General features: G+C 39.1%; 1 protein-coding gene across 5 annotated transcripts in view; it reads left to right on the top strand.

Moving 5' to 3' along the window:
* Positions 1-2,107: 2,107 nt before the first annotated feature.
* Positions 2,108-25,278, top strand: part of LOC116984134 (small integral membrane protein 29-like) — a 119,025-nt gene continuing 95,854 nt past the window's right edge. For 2 of the 5 annotated variants that reach the window (XM_033038243.1, XM_033038240.1), the window contains exon 1: positions 2,108-2,214. The gene's annotated coding sequence lies outside the window, so the exon portion shown is untranslated. Of the gene's footprint in view, positions 2,219-25,278 lie in introns of all 5 variants that reach the window. The other 3 variants (XM_033038242.1, XM_033038244.1, XM_033038241.1) reach the window with 3 other exon arrangements.

Genomic DNA, 25,278 nt, shown 5'->3' with positions numbered 1-25,278 from the left:
CTTTTTCCCAGGCTAGGGGAATCACAAACTAGAGGGTATAGGTTTAAGTGAGGGGAACTTTTTCACAAAGCGGTCGGTAGAGATACAAAATGAGCTGCCAAAGGAAGCAGTTGAGACAGTTACAATAACATCATTTAAAATAATATTTTATCTAATAACAAACTTTATTGAGAATTTAAAAAACAAATACAAAACAAGAACTGCAGAAAAGCTTCATGCAATCTCAGTGTCTTTACATTCAATAGTGTCTAACTCAGTAGTGTTTGCACCTCTCTTTAAACAAAACATCCTTGCCATTCATGTGGCACCTAGGGGTGATATCCCTTCCCTTGTCTGAGAGATATCATTACCAGACTCTGCCTGTCAATACCCAGCACTGGAAGGACCATATACGGCGGTTCTCTCTCATTAGGACAGGTACATAGACAGGAAAAGATTAGAAGAATATGGGGCAGGCACAAGCATATCGATAGGATATCTTGGTCGGCATGGACAAGTTGGGCCGAAGGACCTGTGTCTATAAATTGTATCCCTTTATCCTCTTTGCATTACCTAGTGTACTTGTGTATAGTATGATCCGATTGATCAGCACACAAAACAAAGTTTTGCACTATTTCAAGTCAATAATGTTTTATTGTCATATGTCCCAGATAGAACAATGAAATTATTACTTGCTGCAGCACAACAGAATATGTAACCATAATAAATAATACAACAAACTCAGAAAAAAAGAACAAACAACAGTGCAATAATAATAATAATAATAATAGTCTATTGTAGTTCATAGCTTACAACCGACAATGATAAACCAATATCAACACCAGCGTAACCATTGTGCTTTGTGAGTAAATGCAGCATTGATTTTAGTAGTCTAGAGAGATTACACCGCGTTTGGTCTCAACATATTTGTGGATTTTACATGGAAGCATCAACTTTGTGAATGCATCGATATTCTTGTGCATATATGACTTCGCCAGCGCTTCGTAAGGAAAACAAGATGTGCTTTTCAAGACAGCTGGGAAGACGTAATTGAGATGAGAGACCAGGACATGTGGCCGTCAACACTAATCAAGGCTGCCATTTACTTTAAATGCTACTATTAAAATAATGGGTAATGCTGTGTTATGTCAGCATCGCCATCAATAATTTCCTGCCTCAGTTTTAAATGTAGTAAAAATGTTATAAGCAAACCCTGCATCTGAAGAATGTCCTGAAATAATTTTTTGCCAGAATTCCTAGTAGAATTCTCCGCAAGAATTCCTGGCAAAACTAATAGGAGTTGCTGGGAACTAACACAGGAAATTCAAAGCCAAATAGTTTGCATCACTCCAGTGAATTGTTGGATTTTGTTGTAGAAAAAGGTTAACTCAATCTCGTGTCCTTTTTAAAGTTCTGGAAGTTATAATAGAATAAATTAGTTCTAGATGTTTAAGAAGGAACTTGCAGATGCTGGAAAAAAATCGAAGGAAGACAAAAAAGCCGGAGAAACTCAGCGGGCGAGGCAGCATGAAGATAGGTCTCTACCCGAAACGTCGCGTATTTCTTCACTCCATAGATGCTGCCTCGCCCGTTTCTCCAGATTAGTTCTAGATAATCCCCACCCTGGAATCCATCCATGGTGGCCATTTGAAACGTACATCTTCTGCTTGAATAGTACGGAGCTTGCCACTCAGCGAGGAATGGAGTCAACAAGAAGAAAACTCCGAAGATAGGTAACTGCAGATGCTGGTTTAAACCGAAGATAGACATAAAATGCTGGAGTATCTCAGCGGGAGAGGCAGCATCTCTGGAGAGAAGGAATGGGTGACGTTTCGGGTCGAGACCCTTCTTCAGACACCAACAAACTTCGCGGCGATGCTATTCCAAATGCACGGTCTCGTTCGTTTACGCTGCGAACCAAAGATCCTATAGCGATCTTTGCTGCGAACTTCCAGAAGAGGATGGAACAGCTGGAAGAGAGTTTTGTGAACAGCCAGCGTCTGTAGTTCCCACTGGAAGCTCCAGCCTTGCGTTCGGCGGAGCTTATGGTCCGGGGGCGGCGCGGGCGCGGGCGCTGGGCTGGAGCGCGCGTGCACTGGCCCGGGGCGCGCGTGCACGAGGGTGGAGGGCCTAGCGCGCGCACTGCGGTATGTCCGGCCGGGATTGCGCACGGTTCGGTGCTGGAGGAGGTCGGGGACGCGCAGCGAGGGGGAGCCGCCGGTGTCGGATGGGCGGGTGAGTAACACTGTCGGCCGTGGCCTTGAGATAATGTCACCCCCGCCCCCCGTGGCAAGGGCTCCGCTCACTGCAGCCCGGGGAGGCCAGCACTTTGCTACGCTGCGCGGCGCTGCCTTTACACACCACTGGCTGGCGAAATGTCCGAAGCTTGTAAACTTTCCGCGGCGTGGACTTGAGATATCTGTTGACAGCTGAGAGGTGAAGTCGCCAGGTTGAAGCGGGACAGCACAACCCCGCTCTTCTCATTCACTGCCTTCAATATTCAATCTTCAGTCGGTATCCCCCTCCAACCCCCGCTTTCCCCCGACCAGCTCAAATTTCACTTTATTTAAACGCATGGGACGCCTCTAAAGAAAGCACCATCGTCAATGTTGAGCGCTGGTGATCAGCGGTTATTACAGCGTGGAAAAATAGTGACGTTAGTTTAGTGTTTAATGTGGCTGTGGTAGTTACCGAATTCAGTACATATTTTATTTACATTTGGCATGGGATTCTTCATAAACACAAGGATATTTGCAAATTACAAGGTTAACTTTAGCCATTAAAATACAAGAAGGGACGCGACGCTTTGTGTGTTTAAGAAAGTACTGCAGATGCTGGTAAAATCGAAGGTAGACACAAAATGCTGGAGAAACTCAGCGGGTGAGGCAATATCTATGGAGAGAAGGAATTGGCGACGTTTCAGGTCGAGACCCTTCTTCAGGCTGAGGAAGGGTCTCAACCCGAAACGTCGCCAATTAATTATCTCCATAGATGCTGCCTCTCCAGCATGTTGGGTCTACCGACGCTTTGTGTGCGTTTATTTCCACTGTTATTTGAAATGTTTAAAAAAATTGCAATGAACTGTTTAACATTCAGAAATATTGTGTATCCAATGGCGTCAAACACATACATAATAACAAAAGATTGGTTGCAAAAAGCTGGAGTAACTCAGCGGGTCAGACATGGTGTCTCCTATCCCTTCTCTCCAGAGATGCTGTCTGACCCGCTGAATTACTCCAGCTTTTTGTGTCTATCTTTGGTTTAAACCGGTATTTATCTGCAGTTCCTTCCTACACATACATATTAAGAACAGCCGACGTCTCGGGTGGAGCCTCTTCCTTCATTTCCCTCCACACATGCTGCCTGAAACGCCGACTTCCTCCAGCAGTCTGGTTATTCCCGCACATTCCACAATCTGCACGGTTTTCTGACGTCCCCATAAAAGTCACACTTTCTACTTCGGAAGTGTTCATATCTTAATCTTTCTTGTTGGTTAAATATATTACCCGGCGTCACGTTGAAATGTGCTCATCTTTCATGAATTACCTCATCACAACCGACTAAGTCTATCGGTTAGCAACAGTTTAGTTTAGAGATGCAGCGCAGAAACGGGCCCTTCGGCCCACCGAGTCCGCACATTTATACTATATACACTACATATTACGAAATAACAAGCGGTTGCCCGATTGCTACCTAAGATGGCCTGAGAATGGTTCACGTACACGGGCAGTTTGATGATTTTAACAAACAACAAGGTCGATGGATATTCACGAAACCAGAACAACTCGTTGCGGTTGCTATTTGGATGAGCTTTAGGGAAGGGCGAAGCACTTTTATTAGCAATAGTCAGTATCTGAGAGCGGGGAATGATGTAGTCCAGTGGCCCACACTACATCATTCCCCGCTCTCTAATGTGGGGGTGGTGAAAATTAGAAACACAACATGGAAAACAATCCTACACGACAAAATATTTGGCTTCGATTTCCAAATGTTATGCCAGCAATGAGTTGCGGTGCGGATTTAGGGTGCGGATGCGGATTTAGTTTCGTTTATTTATTGTCACGTAAATAGAGACATGGCGGAAAGCTTCTAATGTTCTCAGGCGACCAATGTAAACAAACGAAACAATGAAGTTTCCTGGTGTCGACGCCTATTGCTGAAACCCTCTGGCTAACGTCGCCCTGTTTACAAGCGCAGAACCACGCGTTTGTGATTTCTGGAGTCAACCCTTCAACGGGACTGTTTCAACCTGCACAAAATCCTGATCTGTGGGGAAAAACTGGGCGAGAGGCGGCGTGGATCCAGGTTTACTGACTAAAACCTGGACCTTTTAATAGTGATCACCTGAAGGATTAAATATTGTTTATCGCAGGTGTAACGATTCGAACATATTCCAAATCCTGTTCCACAGAAAAAAAACATCGACTTTTATTTACTGTAAATTCGCGAAAACGAAAATGTTGCAGACCGCTCCGAGTGTTGCTTTTTTCCCCACACCTGCAAACTCCCTGGAACAACGGAGTGTAGTTACCTCACAAACTACTGCGGTTCTAGAGATTATAGATTTCTTCAGATCTCTAATTCTCAAAATAAATAAAAAATTCTTCACTCTAAATATACAATCACAATAAGAATTGAAAATGCATTCAGTTATTTGGCGGCTGACGATGTCTCCCAAATCTGTGATCAATTACTTTACTTGTGGGATCTTCAATTATTTTAGTTTAGAGACACAGCGCGGAAACAGGCCCACGTAGTCCGCAACGACCGGCGCTCCTCGCACACTATCCTGCACACACTAGGGACAATTTACAATTATATCAAACCAATTAACTTAAAAAACCAGTGGGAAGGAACTGCAGATGCTGGTTTAAACCGAAGATAGACACAAAATGCTGGAGTAACTCAGCGGGACAGGCAGCATCTCCAGAGAGAAAGAATGGATGACATTTCGGGTCGAGACCCTTCTTCAGACTGCAGGTTCAGACTTTATACCTGTACAATCGTAGGTATTTATTTTATTCTGATTAGTCGTTGAGTGTCTTTCACTGTTGAATGTAACAGTTGTAGGAGGGATTCTTACAGTGCCTTGCTCCTATAACCCTCTGGTCTCAGTCCCAATCTCCACATGCACCAATCTAACAAAGCTAAAAAATCAGATGAACCCAGCTCCTTGCATTTTGCAAAAAAATCTCTTAATCTCTTACTATTCTCAGCTTTACCATTGATTACATTATAAAGATCAGGTTGTCAAAAATTACACTACAATTTCCACATTTGTACGTTATCATCCATTATTAGTAGTGAGGATATTCAAAGTTACAAATACAGGAAATGCTGTTTTGAAGTTAAAACAATACTTTTAGTTGAACGGATTAACTCACTAACTCTTGTCACAACCTTCCTTCATGAAATAAATGTCCCCTACTTGGCATACATTGCCAAACAAATAATGCACCTTACAATGTGTTGTTTGAGCTCCAGTGTCATCTTTGATCAATGGAGACAATATTGGATTCGAAAAAACAATCTTTACCGCCAGATATATGTTGAATGTACAACTGACGTTAACTCCATATGCCGCACAGCTGGTGCTGTGAGCTGTTGTCATTTGTGTATTAGATTTCCTTTTGTAATCTTAGTTGCATTCTATGAAGTCTTGCAGATACATTATTTAGTGGTTTACGAACAATTGCTTTCAACAGTCAATGATCTGTTCCAATGTTCAGGTTTCGCACAAGCAAAAATAATTGCCAAGAATTCATTTTTAAGCACTTCTCATCTTCATTCTGTCAAATGCCATTTATGTTTAAGCAATCTGTTGTTCATTGTGCATCACATTGCTTCATCCTGATTGAGATTCCATGTTGTTATGTCGCTGCTCCCTTAAGGTTTTATTATCTAAGAACTGATATGACTTCCCTGAGGACCATCAATGTGAATGGTAGGTCCCTGGGAAGTGGTGAAAAGCACAAGGAACAAGGAACACAAGCACATGTTTGCCTAAAGATGGTTTTGCTGGTGCATTGGTGCTGAAGAAGGCTTTTGGCACACTGGACTTCATCAGTCAGGGAATTTAGTACAGATGTTGATACATTATGTTACAGTTGTACAAGATGTTGATGGGGCCGCACTTGTAATACGGTAATCAGTTTTGGTTATAACTCCTGTAGGAATTATGTCATTAAGGAGGAATGAGCAGAAGGAGATTTAAGAGGACATTGCCAGGACATAGAAACATAGAAAATAGGTGCAGGAGTAGGCCATTCGGCCCTTCGAACCTGCACCGCCATTCAATATGATCATGGCTGATCATCCAACTCAGTATCCTGTACCTGCCTTCTCTCCATACCCCCTGATCCCTTTAGCCACAAGGGCCACATCTAACTCCCTCTTAAATATAGCCAATGAACTGGCTTCAACTACCTTCTGTGGCAGAGAATTCCAGAGATTCTCCACTCTCTGTGAAAAAAGTTTTTCTCATCTCGGTCCTAAAAGATTGCCCCCTTATCCTTAAACTGTGACCCCTTGTTCTGGACTTCCCCAACATCGGGAACAATCTTCCTGCAACTAGCCTGTCCAACCCCTTAAGAATTTTGTAAGTTTCTATAGGATCCCGCCTCAATCTTCTAAATTCTAGCGAGTACAAGCCGAGTCTATCCAGTCTTTCTTCATATGAAAGTACTGACATCCCAGGAATCAGTCTGGTGAACCTTCTCTGTACTCCCTCTATGGCAAGAATGTCTTTCCTCAGATTTGGAGACCAAAACTGTACGCAATACTCCAGGTGTGGTCTCACCAAGACCCTGTACAACTGCAGCAGAACCCTGCTCCTATACTCAAATCCTTGTGCTATGAATGCTAACATACCATTCGCTTTCTTCACTGCCTGCTGCACCTGCATGCCTACTTTCAATGACTGGTGTACCATGACACCCAGGTCTCGTTGCATCTCCCCTTTTCTTAACCGGCCACCATTCAGATAATAGTCTACTTTCCTGATTTTGCCACCAAAGTGGATAACCTCACATTTATCCACATTATACTGCATCTGCCATGCATTTGCCCACTCACCCAGCCTATCCAAGTCACCTTGCAACCTCCTAGCATCCTCCTCACAGCTCACACTGCCCCCCCCCCCCAGCTTCATGTCATCCGCAAACTTGGAGATGTTGCATTCAATTCCCTTGTCCAAATCATTAATATATATTATAAATAGCTGGGGTCCCAGCACTGAGCCTTGCGGTACCCCACTAGTCATTGCCTGCCATTCTGAAAAGGACCCGTTTACTCCTACTCTTTGCTTCCTGTCAGCCAGCCAGTTCTCTGTCCAGACTTGAGGGCCTGAGCTTATACGGAGAGGTTGGTCAGGCTAACAGTTTATTCTTTGGAGCACAGGATTTGAGGCTGAGGGGTGATCTTTCGAGGTGTGTAAAATCATGAAGGGAATGGATAGTGAATGCACAGAATATTTTTCCCAGGGTAGAAGGGTCAAGAAAGATGGCATAGATATATGGTGAGAGGTGAAAGATTTAATAGGAACCTGAGGGCAACTTTATCCACACACAGGGTGGTGAGTATATGGAATGAATTGCCAGAAGAAGTAGTTGAGACAGGTACAATAACAACATTTAAAAGGTAAATGGATAGAAAAAATTATAGGATTTAAGAATAGGATATAAGTTTTTTTGACAAATGGGACCAAATCAGGGCGATATGGTGGCGTAGCAGTAGAGGTACTACCTTGCAGCACCACAGACCCGGATTCGATCCAGAGTACGGGTGCTTGTCTGTATGGAGTTTGTACATTCTCCCTGTGACCTGCGTGGGTTTTCTCCGAGATCTTCGGTTTCCTCCCACACTCCAAAGACATACAGGTTGTAGGTTAATTGGCTTGGTATAATTGTATAAATGTAAAATTGTCTCTAGTGTGTGTAGGATAGTGTTAATGTGCAGGGATCGCTGGCTGATGCGGACTCGGTGGGCCGAAGGGCCTGCTTCCATGCTGCATCTCTAAACTAAACTAAACTAGATGAGGCATCTTGTTGGCATGGATAAGTGAGTGTATGACTCTTGACTGTAACTGGCATGTTAGTGATTACTGCATGACATTTCTCTCCATGACACCTCTACTTTTCCTTGTTTAGCTTATTGTCCAATAGATCATGGAGAGCCGTGTATAGATAGAACATAGTACGATACAGCTCAGAAATGGGCCCTACGGTCCACAATAGCTATGCTGAACATGATGGTAAGTAAATTAATCTCCTCTGCCTGCATGTGATCCATATCACCCCATTCCATGCATATCCTTATACCTATCTAAAAGACTCTGGAAAGTCACTATCATATATGCTTTCACCACCTTTCCTGGCAGCATGTTCCAGGCATCCATCATTATCTGTAGAAAAAAAACCTGACCCATGCAACCACTAAACTTTCCCCCTCTGATTTTGAAACTGTGCCCTCTAATCTTTGGCATTTGCACGCTGGCAAAATGCTTCTGACCGTCTATCCAACCTATTCTGCCTTTCAGAATTATATGGATATATCTATCAGGTCTCTCCTCGACCTCTGAAGCTCTAGGGTAAACAATCTAAGTTTATCGAATCTTTCCCTACAGCTAACATTCTCTAATCCAGGCAACATTCTGGCTCACCTCTTCTGCACTCTTTCCAAAGCCTCCACATCCTTCCTGCATTGGGGTGACCAGAATGGCACACAGCCCTCCAAATGCTCCTTAACCAATGTTTATAAAGTGGCAACATGACTTCCTGACTCTTACATTCAATGTCTTGACCGGAGAAGGCGAGCATGCCACATGCTTTCTTTATCACTCTATTTACTTGTGTTTCCTATGAACCTAGGCAGAGACCTATGAACTTACGATATGATACCATAGAACTTTATTTATCCCAGGAGGGAAATTGATCTGCCAACAGTCATAAAAATACAAAATACAGAAAACATGAAATTAAAGCGATGAGTGGAAAGGATTTGGGATGTGTAAAGATTGGGGAGGGGGGAGTCAGTCTCAGTCTACCCCATGACAGAAGGGGGAGGAGTTGTACAGACTAACAACCACAGAGAAGAAGGATCACCTGTGGCGTTCTGTTCTGGATCTTGGTGGAACCAGTCTGTTGCTGAAGGTACTCCTCAGGTTGACCAGCGTGTCATGGAGGGGGTGAGCTGTATTGTCCAGAATGCTCTGCAGTTTGAGGAACATGCTCCACTCCAAAACCACCTCCCATGAATCCAACTCCGCTCCCAGGACGGAGCCAGCCTTCCTGAAGAGTTTGTTAATTCTATTGGCATCCACGGCCTTTGCCCTGCTGCCCCAGTACATAGCAGCGAAGTAGATGGCACTGGCTACATCTGCAACATCTTACTGCAGACGTTGAAGGAGTGGATCCTTCTAAAAAAATACAGCCGGCTCTGTCCCTTCTTGTCCAGGGCCTTAGCGTTCCTGGACCTGTCTAGTTTACTGTCCTGGTACACTCCAGGATATTTATACTCCCTGGCAAACTGCACATCCACACCATTGATGGAGACAGGGAACAGAGGTGTTCCTCTCCTCCTAAAGTCCACCACCAACTCCTTAGTCTCGCAGGTGATTCAGCCCACACGACTCAACAATGCCGTTGACTACACCTCTGTATTCAGCTTCCCTCCTTCAACTTGGACCCCAAGATCCTTTTGTACATCAATGCTGTTAAGAGTCTTGCCATTAAATGTATACTTTCCCTCACAATTGACCTCCCAAAGTGCAACACTTCACACTTGCTTGACTTGAACTACATCTGCCATTTCTCCACCCATATCAAGGACCCCCACCATCCTGGCCACACACTCATCTCTCCGCTGCCATCAGGTAGAAGGTACTGGAGCCTGAAATCTGCAACATCCAGGTTCAGGAACAGCTTCTTCCCCACAACCATCAGACTATTAAACACAACTTCAAACAAACTATGAACTATAACAGCCTATTGCACTTTACCTATTTACTGATGTATATATATATACTGTATATATATATATTATGGTTTATGGACAACTGATCTGATCTGTATTTATGACTACAATATCCTGTTGTGCTGCAGCAAAGCAATAATTTCATTGTCCTATCTGGGATGCATGAGAATAAACTCTCTTGACTCTTTGACTTGATATCTATAACTGATCTAAATCCTGCGGTATCCTTTGACAGCCTTCCTCATTGACCGCAACTCCACCAATTATGATGTTATCTGCAAACTTACTAGTTGATCCATTTACAGCAAAGATATTGAATAAATCCTAATAAATGCTGAATCCCTGCTGCTTTTGCAGATGCTGGCATCTCTAAAACGGCTTTAACATTGTGATCTGTTCAATGTCATTGCTCAAAGCACCATGTCCATAAAAGCTACTTCTTCCAAAGTTTCACGTGATTTTCAGTTTGCTATCTTCTGCACTCACTGCATCATTTACAGAAAAAAAACACCTACGTGTTTTTTATGGTTTCTAATAGCTTTTTCAGCTTTTCGTGAAATCATTAACTACAATATCAAAAGCAATGACGTGACTCGTGTTTCTTTCAGACTTTCGACCATCTTATGCATTTTTGTCTGACAAATTTCTGGCACAGAGTTAATCCCATTTTCCAGTCATACTTTCTAAATAATGTATGGGACCTAACTACAACAACTGTTCATATAAACTCACACGTGAAAACCCATTCCAAATTCCCAGAATCGTACTTTAGCACTATATGGATGCGCAGTTATTTCTTTGTTTGAAAAGATTTATTCAAGTCTTTAGGATCTAAAAGCATACACTGCAATTCACCAATTTTAGATTTTGCTACCACTGACCTAATTCAAACAGTTGGTATTGTTACCAGAGCTCGAATATCTTATTTAACCAGCAATCATTGTTTCTTTTTGCAATGTTCGTTAAAGCACTTTTTTCATATTGCTGAGAAGGACATGTAACACCAAATCTATTGTTTCATTAAGTCTGATTCTATGCTTGCCTTTAAATTGTCTAATTTTAGCACTAAACCCTGAGGATATTTCTAAATGAAACATTCCTTGATTACTTAATGACAATCATTTAATGAATATATTGGGACTTCTGTGGAAATGTTCTATTAATTCAATCCAATTCAATCCAATTAATAGAACAGTTATCATTATATGATATTAGCCATGCTAAAAGATGGCTGGGAGCATACCTTTAGAAATTTTGTAGTCCTGCTTATCCACAACCAATAGTCTAACTTGCATTTATAATTTCCACATTATACCAACAATCATACTGTCTTCCACAAGAAGACAAGCTCATTACATTCTAAACTTAAATTTAACTGATTCCACTTTTATAAGTTTAAGGTCTTTTGATTTTTTTATGCATGAAGCAGAATTACGACTGCCATATCTATTTGATATCTCAGATTTTTTGCTGATGCTAATTTAAATGTGACCCATGTCTCATTCAAACAAGGTGCTGACTTCACGAACAACAATAATTGCCGTTCCCTGTTTCTCATTAATCATGATCTGAGTTGGATGATCAGCCATGATCATATTGAATGGCGGTGCATGCTCGAAGGGCCGAATGGCCTGCTCCTGCACCTATTTTCTATGTTTCTATGTTTCTAACACATTTTATTTCTAAAATAATTGCTCTTTCTGTAACTATTTTCTCAAATGCCGAAATCAATACTCTTTTCTGAATTTGAAAAGCAAAGTATGTAGATTCTAGAAATCTGAAATTTGAAACAAAAATCTCAGGTCAATGACTCTTCAACAGAGATTTAGTTTAAAGATATAGTGCGGAAACAGGCCCCCTCGGCCCACCGAGTCTGCACCGACCAGCGATCCCCTCACATTAACACTATTCTACACACACTAGGGACCATTTACAAATACACCAAACCAATTAACCTACAAACCTGTACGTCTTTGGAGTGTGGGAGGAAATTGAAGATCTCGAAAAAAGAAAACACATGGTCACGGGGTGAACGTACAAACTCCGTACAGATAGCACCTGCAGTCAGGCTCGAACCCGGGTCTGCAAGCGCTGTAAGGCAGCAACTCTACCGTTGTGCCACCGCGCCGAGAATATGATGGGATATCACAGACATGTTGTCTCTTTTGTGGAACTTATGTTTCTCCTCTCAATTCCAACACTGTTTAATCCTTGGGGTTGCTTAGGCCTCATACAGCTTACAACATTTCCTGTCATCCCTGATCTACTCCTAGAGATGTTTGTGGGTTGACTTGTTGCATCTGCATTCTGTCTTGTTTGTTAATTAATTTGTGTCTTCATGCTTTCTGCTACAAGACAAAGCTCATTTTTTAATCTCATTTTTCATGTCCTTAATCATTTTTCTTAAACAATCTTTCCCACATACCTGAACCTACGGTTCCAAACACAATTCTGTCTCTGAACATTTCTATTCAGCTTAATTGCATAAAACAGAAAGCCTTCACCGAGCATTCTTAATGTTTTGTATTGATTAATAATTCACCAGTCCCTTTCCTTTTCCTGTTAAATATATATACATCGCAAAGGAATATTGTTTGCATTTGTCAGAATTAAAATATCTACAATGCAGTTGCGATCTTGCATTTATCCCTCCTCTTGGGCCCAGTTTGTTGAAGTAGAATAAATTTCACCTGCATGGCCTGACGAAGTCAGAACCTTTGCTATCTAGAAATCTTTCCGCCTCTGCTCCAGCTACATTGAGACTGCACAATTGTATCAAGTTAATTCTAATACCTTCTATCATTTTGCAGCATTTCGAACAAAACAATTTGAGAACTTGTCTAAAGCCAATGTATCAGCAATTTCAAGCAACTTTCAATCACCATAATCAACTCTCAGCTATTCACCGAAATATAGTGCAAGTTGCTCCAAAATAATTGCATCAACTACCACAAGCGTCATTGTATTACCCTCTCTCCAATTGTTCAGTGTAGTTATGAGAAGAGGAGTCATTTTTTTTATTTGAAGGACAATAAAGTAACTATTTTTAACTTAGATACAAGCATTTTACAGACTGCTTTGTTTTCCGTTTCAGAGACAGACTCAGGAATTCTCTGGAACAACAATTTAAATAAGCTAACTTATTCATGTGACCTTGCAGATAGCTGCAAGAGTATTTAGATCTTACACAGGAGTGGGGTGCAGAGGCTGTCCAATATAACAGGCAAGTGTAGGCAGGAGGGAGAGATGCTGATGAAACTGGACAGTGTGTGAGTGTCTGTACTTTGGGGGAACCTGTAATGATAGCTAATCCTCGTGTTTCATCACGTGAACTGAAGGAAATGTAGATCAAGTCTTTTGTCGTGGTGATCTTCCTAATGTAGCAGTGACACTAAACTTTGTGGTTTAGATTAGTGGTAGCAAACTGGAGTGATTCCAAGGCTAGCAAGCTAAGAGTGACCTCGATCAGCTGTGAAGAACTCCCTAGTATGTGTGTGATACCGTATTCAAGGCTATGGGAAATGTTATATCGAAGTGGATATTGCCCGAATGGAGCATGTCTGTATGGCTGCTTGGAGAAGTTGAGATATGAACATGCCTGCCTGTAAATCCTGGGTGATATACCCTTCCATGCCTACTCCAACATGATTCCGGATGCATGTTATGCCTCTGATCCCAACAGTTCATCCCCATTCCATCCTGAAGAGAAGTGTTAAATGTAGACAAAGTTAAAAACACAAAGTACTGGAGGAATTCAGTGGGTCAGTTAGATGAAGTTTGCTTGGTAGTCATTGAAAATGATAATGAAGGCTCAGTCTTAAGTGATAAGTATTAAAACGCTTAGATGGGGCATTTTGGTCGGCAAGGACAAGCTGGACCTGTTTCCTTGCTGTATGACTTTAAACATGCAGAATAGGCAGTAAGGTTGAAGGCTGTTGTCTCATCATTATCGTTGAAAACATTAGCGACGCAGTGGTGCTGGTTTCCGACGGGAACGGTGACAGGCGCACCACACATCTCTGTCCTCCAGTTCCTGCGGACTTCCGCCGCTAGATGTATAGGATTTTGGTGTTTGTGCTTTATCATAATTCCTTACAATGCCCTCCATAATGTTTGGGACAAAGACCTATCGTTTATTTATTTGCCTGTGTACTCCACAATTTGAGATTTGTAATTTAAAAAAATCACATTAAGGTTAAAGTTCACATTGTCAGATTTTATTAAAGGGTATTTTTATACATTTTGGTTTCCCCATGTAGAAATTACAGCTGTGTTTTTACATAGTCCCCCCATTTCAGGGCACCATAATGTTTGGGACATATGGCTTCACAGGCGTTTAATGGCTCAGGTGTGATTAATTGCCTCCTATTGCAGGTATAAGAGAGCTCTCAGCACCTAGTCTTTCCTCCAGTCCTTCCATCACCTTTGGAAACTAGTATTGCTGTTTATCAACCAAAGTTGTGCCAATGAAAGTCAAATGAGCCATTATGAGTCTGAGAAACATGAATAAAACGGTTAGAGACATCAGCCAAACCTTAGGCTTACCAAAATCAACTGTTTGGAACATCATTAAGAAAGAGAGCACTGGTGAGCTTACTAATCGCAAAAGGACTGTCAGGCCAAGGAAGACCTCCACAGAGATGACAGAAGAATTCTCTCTATAATAAAGAAAAAAACCCAAACACCTGTCCGACAGATCAGAAACACTCTTCAGGAGTCAGGTGTGGATTTGTCAATGACCACTGTCTGCAGAAGACTTCATGAACAGAAATACAGAGGCTACACTGCAAGATGCAAACTACTGGTTAGCTGCAAAAATAGGATGGCCGGGTTACAGTTTGTCAAGAAGTACTTAAAAGAGCATCCACAGTTCTGGTAAAAGATCTTGTGGACAGATGAGACAAAGATTAACTTATATCAGAGTGATGGCAAGAGCAAATTATGGAGGAGAGAAGGAACTGCCCAATATCCAAAGCATACCACCTCTTCTGTGAAACACGGTGGTGGGGGTGTTATGGCCTGGGCATGTATGGCTGCTGAAGGTACTGACTCACTTATCTTCATTGATGATACAACTGCTGATGGTAGTAGCATCTTCTGAAGTGTATAGACACATCTTATCTGCTTAAGTCCAAACAAATGCCTCAAAATTCATTGGCCGGCGGTTCATTCTACAGCAAGACAATGATTCCAAACATCCTGCTAAAGCAACAAAGGAATTTTTCAAAGCTAAAAAAGGGCCGTCAATCACCTGATCTCAACCTAATTGAGAATGCCTTTTATATGCTGAAGAGAAAACTGAAGACAAGCATAAGCTAAAGATGGCCTGGCAGAGCATCATCAGAGAAGTCACCCAGCAACCGGTGATGTCCATGAAGCGCAGGATATGCAATAAAATATTAAAAATGACTACTTTCATTTACATGACATTGCGGTGTCCCAAACATTATGGTGCCCTGAAATGGGGGGACTATGTATAAACACTGCTGTAATTTCTACATGGTGAAACCAAAATGTATAAAAATGGCCTTTATTAAAATCTGACAATGTGCACTTTAACCACGTGATTTTTATAGCCCTGAATATTCGGATGAATTCTTATACTTTCAGCCAGGGGTTCTATCATAAGGGCAAATAGCAGGGGTGATAGTGCACATCCCTGCCTATTACCCCTTGATAGTTGAAATTTTTGAGATAACATGTTATTAGTTAAAATTCTTGCCATCGGTTTATCATATAATAATTTTACCCATGTTATACAATTCTCTCCCATATTAAATTTTTGTAGTACTTTATATAAGTATTGCCACTCTACCTGATCAAATGCTTTCTCTGCATCCAAAGAAATAATTGATATATCTTCTTCCTCTACTTTATGCGAGTACATTATATTAAACAGACGTCTCAGATTATTAAATGAGTATCTTTTAGGTATAAACCCCGTTTGATCAGGGTTTATCAATTTACTAATATATTTGCTTAATCTTCTTGCTAAAATCTTTGCTAAAATTTTCTGATCTGTATTTAAAAGTGATATAGCTCTGTACGAGCCCGGATCTTCTAAATCTTTATCTTTTTTTGGAATAAGCGTAATAGTTGATTCTGTTAGTGTTTCAGGTAGTTTGTTTTCTTTAAAAGCATGGGAGTATAAATTAAATAAATAAGGGGTTGTTATCTCCTGAAATTTTTTATAAAATTCATTATTAAAACCATCTGGTCCCGGTGTCTTACCATTTTTCAGCGATTTTATTGTTTCACCTATTTCTTTGATTTTAATTTGAGCTCCTAATTACTCTTGTTCCAAAAGGTCCAGTATTGGAAGATTACAATTATCTAGAAATTTTTTTATTTTACTATCTTCTCTTTTAATTTTAGATGTATATAAGTTTTGGTAAAATTGGGCAAATCTATTATTAATATCTTTAGGTAGTATTAGTAATTCACCTTTCTCTGATTTAATTTTGGTTATAGTATTTTCCTTTTCTTGTTTTTTCAATTGGCGAGCTAAAAGCTTATGTGGTTTGTCACCAAACTCAAAATGTTCCTGTTTTGTCATTTGGAATAGTCTTATTACTCTTGCCGATAAAATTCGATTAAGTTTAAATTTCAGTAATATTATCTTATTGTGTTTATCTGTCGTGGAATCTTTGGCATTATCCAACTCTAACTGTCTGATTTCTTGTTCTAACAACAATTGTTCTGTCTTATTCTTTTTATTTTGAAAACTTTGATATGAAATTATAATTCCTCTCATAAATGCCTTAAAAGTTAATAAAGAAGGCAAAGTACCCGATATATCATTTGTATCGAAAAAAAGTTCCATTTGTTGTTTTAAATATTGATAGCCTTGCACATCATTTAAAATATGTGTATTAAACCTCCAAAAAAATTTTTTACCCGGCATTCCCTCAAAGTTTACTGAAAATGTCAACGGGGAGTGATCTGAAATACTACTAATGTGGTATGTTGGGTTGTTTGTATATGGCATTAATTTCATATCCACTAAAAAATAATCAATTCTTGAATAAGTTTTATGCACCGAAGAGTAAAACGAGTATTCCCTTCCAACTGGATTAGCAGATCTCCATACATCTATTATATTAGTATTTTTTATATATGTATTTAGAAGTTCGCTAGTTTTAGATTTTAAATTACTCTTCTTTTGTTTTGCTGATTTATCTAGATATGAATCTAAAACACAGTTAAAGTCCCCCCCTATTATCACATTTTGGTAATTAAACTCTGATATTATGTCAATAATTTTATCAAAAAAGTGGGGGTTATCAAAATTCGGAGCATAAATATTTATCAAAGTTAGTGGGGTTGCATAAATTTCACCCGAAACTATAATATATCTTCCCTCTTTATCTGATATGGTATTCTTTAATTTAAAAGGAATACCTTTCCTAATAAGAATAGCTGTACCCCTAGATTTAGAAGTAAATGAGGAGTAGTATGTTTGGCCTATCCAATTCGCCTTTAATCTTATTTGTGTTTGTTGTTTCATGTGTGTCTCCTGCAAAAACATTATGTCGCTTTTCAACGATTTTAGTTGGGCAAAAATTTTACCCCTCTTAATTGGTTCGTTGGCACCCCGTATATTCCAACTACAAAATGTAATTCCTCCATTCTTTATTTGTCTATCGTCTTGCATTGTAAATCAGGGTAATATTCCTGAATCATATGGTGCAAACAAATACCTCAGAATTTTAGGACTTGGGTGGTCATCCCGGTTTATTAGATTTATATTGCATCTCCTTCTTGTAAAGTGCCTTAGAAAAAGAAAAAAAGAATGTGATACACAATTACTTTCAAAAAAATTAAACAGATAAAAATCTTGATTGTGCTTTAAAAAAAAAGGTGCTATTAAGGTATCTAAGGGAAGATACCTTAAGGACGAATAGCCATCAACGATGGCAAAAAATGTATAGACCTCCGTGATGTTGTTATACATTGAGCTCCTCCCCCTTGGTGAATCCTCATAAAAAGTTACATATCGTTTCATATTGTGTTTTTTCTTATATGAGTTTATCAAATCAGCGCTAGTGACAGCCGAGAGAAAAAAGAGACATAAGGAATAAAAAAACAAAACAAATATAGAACAAACATATACACGATTATATAAGTATATATGTCCCTCTAATTTATCCAATCTTAATCTAATCTAAACTTTCCCATATATATCCACCCTGGATTCTTACATAATATCCCATTCTATAACTACCATACATCATACAAGCTGGTACCAAAGGGTTAACTACCGTACAAGCAGGTGCCAAGGGGTTAAACTTTGAGCTTTTCATCCAAGGTTGAATATAACCAAGCTCTCTGAATAACACATTCCAACGAGATAAGCTTTATAATTGTCTGGGTAGCTCGGCCATTTTAATCAGTTCAAAACTCTGTAAAAAGTTCAAATTTCTTCCTTGTCGGCAGCTTGCCCCGATGTTTTCTTAACGATATCCTCTGCATACTTTAAAGCTTTTCCGGGATCTGCAAATGAGCGTTCAACGCCGTTATAAATTATCTTCATTTTTCCGGGAAAGAAAATTCCATATCTTACTCCCGGGACTTCCCTCAAAGTGTGTCTTGCCGGTGTAAACAGTCTCATTTTCTGGACTACCTCAGGAGAGTAATCGCGAAATATTCGCACATTATCCCCACGGTATGTCAGCTTCTTCCCATAAGTGATCTTTTTCAATATAAATTCCACTGAAGAGATGTCACGGAATTTCACAATTATCTGTCTTGAATAATTTGTTCCTCTTCCAACTTGTTTAGCGACGTCTGTTCTTGGTTCTTCCGACAATTCCAAGACATCTTTGAGTAAGTCAGTAACGAAAGTACATGTTTGAGATTCATGTCCCTCTCGTCCTTCCTTTACTCCGAGAATCCTCAGGTTATATCTCCGAGTTCCTGATTCCAGGTCCAGACATTTATCAGTCATTCTTCCAAGTTTTTCCTCTTCAGTTTTCTGTGATTGTTTCAAATTCTTTATTTCCGAGACAATCTCTTTTATCTCATTCTCCATCTCTTCCATTATCTCATCCAGCTTTCCGATATCATCCTTTACACCTTTAAATTTCTTGTTGTAATCATTTTCAATTCTGACACACTCTGATTTTAATCTCTTATCAAATTCCTTATACTGCTTTTTGAGTTATTTTAACTCACTGCAAGTATTATCAATTTTTTGAGAAATTCTCTCCATGCTAGTCTCCATACTCTGCTTGTTACTCTCCATGGTAGTCTCCATACTCTGTTTGTTACTCTCCATGTTAGTCTCCATACTCTGCTTGTTACTCTCCATGTGAGACTCCATACTTTGCATCTTCTCCAGTGTCATGTTAATTGTAGCAGTCATATCTAAAAGCATTTGCTTCACCTCTTTCTCCTTCTTGTCTCCTTTTGTTGCCATTTCAAGCAGAGACCCTTGGCTGTAAGAATCTTCTTCTTCTGTCGTTTGCAGAGTATCCAAAACGCCAGGGCTATAATACCAGAGACTCAAAGAATAAAATCTCATTATATGCAGACGATATACTTTTATATATTACAAAGTCACAAACGAGCATACCAAATTTATTAAACTTAATAGAGGAATTTGGGTCTTTTTCTGGATATAGAATAAACTGGAATAAAAGTGAAATCATGACATTAAAACCTCAAGAACCTACACACTTACTGAAGTTCCCCTTTAAAATCGCAACAGAAAAATTTAAATATTTGGGTATTCAGATTACTAGAAAATATAAAGCATTATTCAATGCTAATTTCATGCCTTTATTAAATAAACTTAATACGTTGATTAAATTTTGGAAAACACTTCCCTTATCATTATTAGGTAGAATAAATGCAATAAAAATGATCTTCCTACCACAATTACTATACCTATTTCAATCTATACCGGTATATATACCAAAATATTAAAAAAAAAAATTAGACTCTAATATTACTAATTATATTTGGGACTATAGATCACATAGAATCACAAAAAAACACTTATGTAAACCAAAAGAGGTCGGGGGACTTTCACTTCCGAATTTTATGTATTATTACTGGGCAGTGCATATTAAGAATATGATTTATTGGTTGGATAGTTCTACCCAACAGACAGAATGGATAAAAATGGAGAAGGAGGATTGCCATCCTTGTAATATAGGAACGATCCTCTTCTCCCCAAAAAAACTGAATAACACAATATATAAGAAGAACCCAATTATATATGGTACAATAAGAATTTGGAAACAAATAAAATTATCTTTAAAATTAAGAAATCTATCACTGTTAATGCCAATAGCGAATAACCCTTTATTTAAACCATCTCTTATTGATAAGACATATAACCAATGGGAAAGTCTCGGAATTAGAAGGATCGGGGATATGTATGAAATGGGAAACTTACTATCATTCCAACAATTACAATTAAAATTTAAATTGAAAAACAACCAATATTTTAAATATCTTCAGATTTGCGATTTCGTGAAAAAATATATACAAGGATATCAAAAAGTAACTCCTGACTTATTGGAAGAGGCAATGAATATTGAAGCTGACTCACAAAAATTAATATCATATTTATATAATAGTATTCTAAATATAGACCTACCATCGACAGAGGTACTTAGAGAAGAGTGGGAACGGGAACTAATGATAAAAATTACGAAGGTTAAATGGGAAAAATACCTGATATATATTCACAAATGTTCAATTAATGTAAGACATAATTTAATTCAATTTAAAATTGTACATAGATTATATTATTCAAAAACAAGATTGAACAAATTTTATCCAAATATATCCGCCACTTGTGATAAATGTCTAGCCCAAAAGGCAACTATAACACACTCCTTAGTCTCCTGCATAAAACTTTATAGATTTTGGAATGATATTTTTGAAATATTCACAAAATTATTCAAGACAAGAATGGAACCTAATACTGAAATGATTATATTTGGCGTAATGGAAGATGGGAATAAATTGAACACATCTCAAAATCTATTCCTTAACTATGGTTTAATAATAGCAAAAAAATTAATTCTTAAATTTTGGAAGGGTACATCAATACCAACGCTTAAAATGTGGATTGCAAGTATGTTGGACACCGCTCATCTTGAGGAAATGCGATTCCTCCTAATGGATAAATCAGACCAATTCATAACGAGTTGGTCTCCATTTGTCGTTTTTTTGGAATCATATGGTGCAACACAATTGTAAAAAATAACTGTTTCAGGACTGGACGAGGGTTGGTCAAGACTATAAATAATGATCTCTTTTTTTCTTTTCTTTTCTTTTCTCTATTCTCTCTCTCAACTTTCTTCATTTACTCGTTTTCTTTTTTCACACACTATATATTTCACATCTTTCTATCCTTTACTATCTAACTTCTTTTTCTTATTCTAATCTTTTTTCAGTGTAACAAAAAAAAAAAAAAAAAGAAGTTGTACATAAAATGTATTATGAAAATATATATTAGGCACTTTGGTGCCATATGACTGTACTTACTTCTAATAAAATAAAATATAAAAAAAAAAAAAACCACGTGATTTTTAGCATTACAAATCTCAAATTGTGGAGAACAGAGGCAAATAAATAAATAAATGGTGGGTCTTTGTCCCAAACATTATGGAGGGCACTGTATTACTGTACATCAAAGAGAAAAATTGCATACATTTTCTCATCTCCATTGAAAGCAATCCAAAGTACTGATTAACCAGTCTTAACATTGTTCTTCCAGCAAAATGGACATTGTGTTGTGTAAGTAAATTAACATCATTCCGTTTCTAACTGAAAGTCCAGTGATTTGCATGAGGAAAACAAACAACGCTGCTCAAAGCCAGCTGGATGTTGTGTTCTGTTGTCAGATACACTTGTTAATGGACAGAATCTAATAAAAGACGCAAAAAGCTGCAGTAACTCAGCTGGAGTAAGACAGCATCTCTGGAGAAAAGGAATAGGTGACGAATAGAGACCCATCTTTAGACTGAGAGTCAGGGGAAAGGGAAACGAGAGATATAGATGGTGATTATAGAGTGATATAGAACAAATGAATGAAAGATATGCAAAATGATAATGATGATGAAGGAAACAGGTCATTGTTAGCTGTGGGCTAGGTGAGAACCAGTACAGACAATGAGACTTAACAAGATGACTGAAGCTGGTACGACTGGGGTGGGGGAGGGATGGAACGAGAGGGGACGCACGGGTTACTTAAAGTTAGAGAAATCAATTATCATACTACTGGGTTGTAAGCTGCCCAAGCGAAATATGTGATGCTGTTTCTCCAATTTGCATTTGGCCTCACTCTGACAATGGAGGATGCCTAGGACACAAAGGACAGTGTGGAAATGGGAAGGAGAATTAAAGTGTTTGGCAACAGGGAGATCACTTGTATCCAGAAACTGAATACTCTACCAGAAGATATACCTTTTTACAATTTTCTAAATTAATTTGTAAAATTTACTGAACTGATGATAAGTTTGTGTGTTTGTAATTTATTTTCCTATTTATTGAATAGAAATACACTGAAGATGGTATATTTTGTAGCATGAGTTGTACACTATGCTAAGCTAAAACAAACTTTACTGATAGATGACCTTAATATAAATTTTATCTGTGTGGATTGTCACACCCTCATGATTATTTCAATATTCCATGAGTACGATGATTACCTTATCAATTGTTTCAGTTTTTACCTGAATTATATTTATACCACAACTTTATTTTTGTTAAATAATTTAAATGGCAATTAAAAAATAGTGCTTACTGTGTCCTTCTTTCTGAGTTTGAATTTATACTTATTTGGAAAAAGGGGAAGTACAACGGGATCTGGGGGTCCTTGTTCATCAGTCTATGAAAGTAAGCATGCAGGTACAGCAGGCAGTGAAGAAAGCGAATGGCATGTTGGCCTTTATAACAAGAGGAGTCGAGTATAGGAGCAAAGAGGTCCTTCTGCAGTTGTACAGGGCCCTCGTGAAACCACACTTGGAGTATTGTGTGCAGTTTTGGTCCCCTAATTTGTGGAAGAACATTCTTGCTATTGAGGGAGTGCAGCGTAGGTTTACAAGGTTAATTCCCGGGATGGCGGGACTGTCATATGCTGAGAGAATGGAGCAGCTGGGCTTGTACACTCTGGAGTTTAGAAGGACGAGAGGATATCTTATTGAAACATATAAGATTGTTAAGGGTTTGGACACGCTAGAGGCAGGAAACATGTTCCTGATGTTGGGGTAGTCCAGAACCAGGGGCCGCAGTTTAAGAATAAGGGATAAGCCATTTAGAACAGAGACGAGGAAACACTTTTTCTCACAGAGAGTTGTGAGTCTGTGGAATTCTCTGCCTCAGAGGGCGGTGGAGGCAGGTTCTCTGGATACTTTCAAGAGCTAGATAGGGCTCTTAAAGATAGCGGAGTCAGGGGATATGGGGAGAAGGCAGGAACGGGGTACTGATTGGGAATGATCAGCCATGATCACATTAAATGGCGGTGCTGGCTCGAAGGGCCGAATGGCCTACTCCTGCACCTATTGTCTAAACAGATTCTTCAATTTAGTTGGCTTCTTAATATGCTTAGTTGTTGAATGTCAGAGCTCTGCTTAGACCAATAGCTGTTAATGTTAGAAACTGTGAAATTCATATCACACAGATCGATAGGTTTCTGTGATCGGATTTATTGGGTTGGCAGAGATTGTTGTTGTTTAGCGACTGACCTCAAAACTGTCATTGTTTAGGGAGAATGTGCTTCCCAATGGAAACATATATTAAAATAATTGATAAAAAAGACACAAAGTGCTGGAGTAACTCAGCAGGTCAGACAGCATCACTGGAGAACATGAATAGGTGCCGTTTTGGGTCAGAACTCTTCCTTATATGTTTTATTGTGAATCAACATCTGCAGTTTCTTGTTTCTCTCTTAAAATAATTGATATTGAAGTATATTAATTCAGCTATTTGACTTTGGAGGTTTTTTGGCTCCTATCTGCTTTATTAAATCAGCTATAATTCTTTGAATAGTAAATCTGCTTGTTTCCCTTTTACACTCTAACAAATGAATAAAGATAAAAAGTCAATAATGCCTTACTTTTGATGAAATGCAGCGAGCAAACGCGATAATTCCCGATATTTTCGATCTTTAAATCTCCACGGCAAATGTCCGATAACAACTTCCGCTGTTTTTACACCTTCAGCTCCCTCTTGAATTTACCTTAGTTTCTATCATTTTTTTTGGACTGTAAATTTAGGTAGCTGTGCCTCACGGTCACCCCGACTGGTACAGTTAATTGCAGCTCAAAAACTGGCCGTTTTCGATGTTTTTAACGGGTGTGAAAGTGCGTGTTTTCCCATTCACTAACGTACCGGAAGTGACGCATGTACTCCAGTTAAAATTTTCGGTCACGTGGGTGCGGATCTACGCTCCAGTGACCTTTAGTGAAATCACCCTATTGCAGTGTAACCAAAACTGAACCTAGTACTCCAAATGCAGCCTCACCAACATCTTGTACAACTGTAACAAAACATCTGAACTTACATATTCAATACCCTGACTGACGTAGGCCAGCAGACCGATTGAAAACCTCTTTACCACCCTATCTACACCTAACATCTGAAAGTTTATTTTCAGAGAACTATCTACCTGTATTCCTAGATGGCTCTGCTCCACAAAGTAAGTGTAGATCCACAGCACTCCCAAGGCTCCTGCTATTCACTGTGAAGGTCCTGCCCTGGTTTGACTTCCCAAAATGTAACTCTTTGCAGCTATCTGCATTAAAATTCTTTAGCCATTCCTCAGCCCACTAGCCCAGGATATCAAGATGCTGCTGTAACCATCTTCACTGTCTACAATATCATCCACATTAGTGTCATCTGCAAACTTACTAATCATGCCTTGATTGATTTCTAATTTGTGAATTGTTTGAATTTTGAAACCAAATGAAAAGCCTTAAGTTGTTACTTGACAGGCAGTGATAGTAGCAATGTAAATATTCTGATTGTCAGTGGCTGCTAAAACATTAGCTGTGGAATGGTTGCAGGGTATGCTTTTCCATCTTTGAATTATTTTAAAAGCAAATAAGGTGAATTTTGCAAGTCTAAACTGTTGCATATTGTTTTGGATGGTAGATTGTTGACATTCTATCTTACGAGATCTAGGCTAGTTTTGTGCATGCTTGCCCTGCTTTAGATATATGAACATAAGCAGGACGTGCTGGAGGCACATGTCAGGCAGTATCTACAGAGAAAAAATAGAACTAACATTTCAGGTCAATGATTCATCAGAAATGGAAAAATATATAAATGAATCAAGTTTGAAGTTGCAGAGCAAAGGAGTTGGTGAAG

The sequence above is a fragment of the Amblyraja radiata genome, chromosome 19, assembly GCF_010909765.2.
Source record: "Amblyraja radiata isolate CabotCenter1 chromosome 19, sAmbRad1.1.pri, whole genome shotgun sequence".
In the NCBI taxonomy this organism is placed as follows: Eukaryota; Metazoa; Chordata; class Chondrichthyes; order Rajiformes; family Rajidae; genus Amblyraja; species Amblyraja radiata.
Note: the sequence above shows the minus strand (reverse complement) of the source record. Positions and strands in the feature narration are given on the sequence as shown.